This window comes from Hemiscyllium ocellatum, chromosome 4, assembly GCF_020745735.1.
Source record: "Hemiscyllium ocellatum isolate sHemOce1 chromosome 4, sHemOce1.pat.X.cur, whole genome shotgun sequence".
In the NCBI taxonomy this organism is placed as follows: Eukaryota; Metazoa; Chordata; class Chondrichthyes; order Orectolobiformes; family Hemiscylliidae; genus Hemiscyllium; species Hemiscyllium ocellatum.
In genome coordinates this window covers 22,846,898-22,848,436 of record NC_083404.1, presented here as the reverse complement: position 1 = coordinate 22,848,436, position 1,539 = coordinate 22,846,898, and the positions used below count along the sequence as shown (strand labels likewise).

Genomic DNA, 1,539 nt, shown 5'->3' with positions numbered 1-1,539 from the left:
AGCCGTCGTGTAGTTGTGTTCTGCCGGTGGAGGAGTCCAAGGACCTGCATGTCCTCGGTGGAGTGGGAGGGGGAGTTAAAGTGTTGAGCCACGGGGTGATTGGGTTGGTTGGTTCGGGCGGCCCAGAGGTGTTCTCTGAAGCGTTCCGCAAGTAAGCGGCCTGTCTCACCAATATAGAGGAGGCCACATCGGGTGCAGCGGATGCAATAGATGATGTGTGTGGAGGTACAGGTGAACTTGTGGCGGATATGGAAGGATCCCTTGGGGCCTTGGAGGGAAGTGAGTGTGGAGGTGTGGGCGCAAGTTTTACATTTCCTGCGGTTGCAGGGGAAGGTGCTGGGGGTGGAGGTTGGGTTGGTGGGGGGTGTGGATCTGACAAGGGAGTCACGAAGGGAGTGGTCCTTGCGGAACGCTGATAGGGGAGGGGAGGGAAATATATCCTTGGTGGTGGGGTCCGTTTGGAGGTGGCGGAAATGGCGGCGGATAATACGTTGTATGCGCAGGTTGGTGGGGTGGTAGGTGATAACCAGTGGGGTTCTGTCTTGGTGGCGGTTGGCGGCGCGGGGCTCAAGGGCGGAGGAGCGGGAAGTGGAGGAGATGCGGTGGAGGGCATCGTCGATCACGTCTGGGGGGAATCTGCGGTCCTTGAAGAAGGAGGCCATCTGGGCTGTGCGGTGTTGGAATTGGTTTTAAAACCTTGCTCCAGGTGAGGCTCGAACTCACAACCTCGGCATTGCCCACTGCCCTGATACTGCTCTATAAGTACCGCGCGCTAACCGGTTGCGCCACTGGAGCTGCTCCGCTCAGCCCGGGCTCCTGCTTTTATTAGTGCATGGTACAAAATCTAGTCTTAATGGAATTTGTATCATGAGTCACATGAGACAGTGAGTTTCAAAGCTGTTCCAAATAAATCTGCTGCTGGGGATTCTTTTATTTTTTTTGGGAAGGGTAGTTAATTAAATCTGTTTACTGATTATGAAAATTGAATTTATATTTAAAGTAGTGTTGGTCATGCCTTCATTCTATACATTGAAATTTGTTGCACAAGGGGCTGTACCCATTTAAGTCTGAAATTATTTTGATTGGTAAAACATCAAAGATGAAAACTGGCCTGAAACCTGATAATAAATGATATGAAAAAGCCTTTACTGAGGTTAGGGTTATTTTATGATGGCATGGATAAGTGCATTTATGCTAGAAAAACACAGCCACTTTATTACTGACATGATGCTACACTGATTTCTCTCTGTGCCACTTTTGTCTTTAATTTATAAGTTATTGCCTTTTTGGCCTGATGCTTGCAAAACCCATTCCAGGGCTAGTGAACAGATTGTTGTGTTGCTAACATATCACATTATAGAATTAAACTTGCCTGCTGTTTACTGCAGCCATTCTAGAATAGCTTTTATCCATACGAATCTGCAGTGCTGAATAACTGATTTCAGTGCTGATAGTTAGGCAAGAATTCGGATGTTGAGTTATACTGCATTAATATAATGTGATTTATGTAGTCAGAGGATTTTAACCACTATTTTAATA

At 47.2% G+C, this 1,539-nt stretch overlaps 1 non-coding gene across 1 annotated transcript; it reads right to left on the bottom strand.

Moving 5' to 3' along the window:
• Positions 1-698: 698 nt before the first annotated feature.
• trnai-uau (transfer RNA isoleucine (anticodon UAU)) lies at positions 699-795 on the bottom strand. The gene is made up of 2 exons: positions 758-795; positions 699-734 (listed from the first exon to the last, which is right to left on the bottom strand). It is a non-coding gene; the product is annotated as a tRNA-Ile (tRNA).
• Positions 796-1,539: the final 744 nt, after the last annotated feature.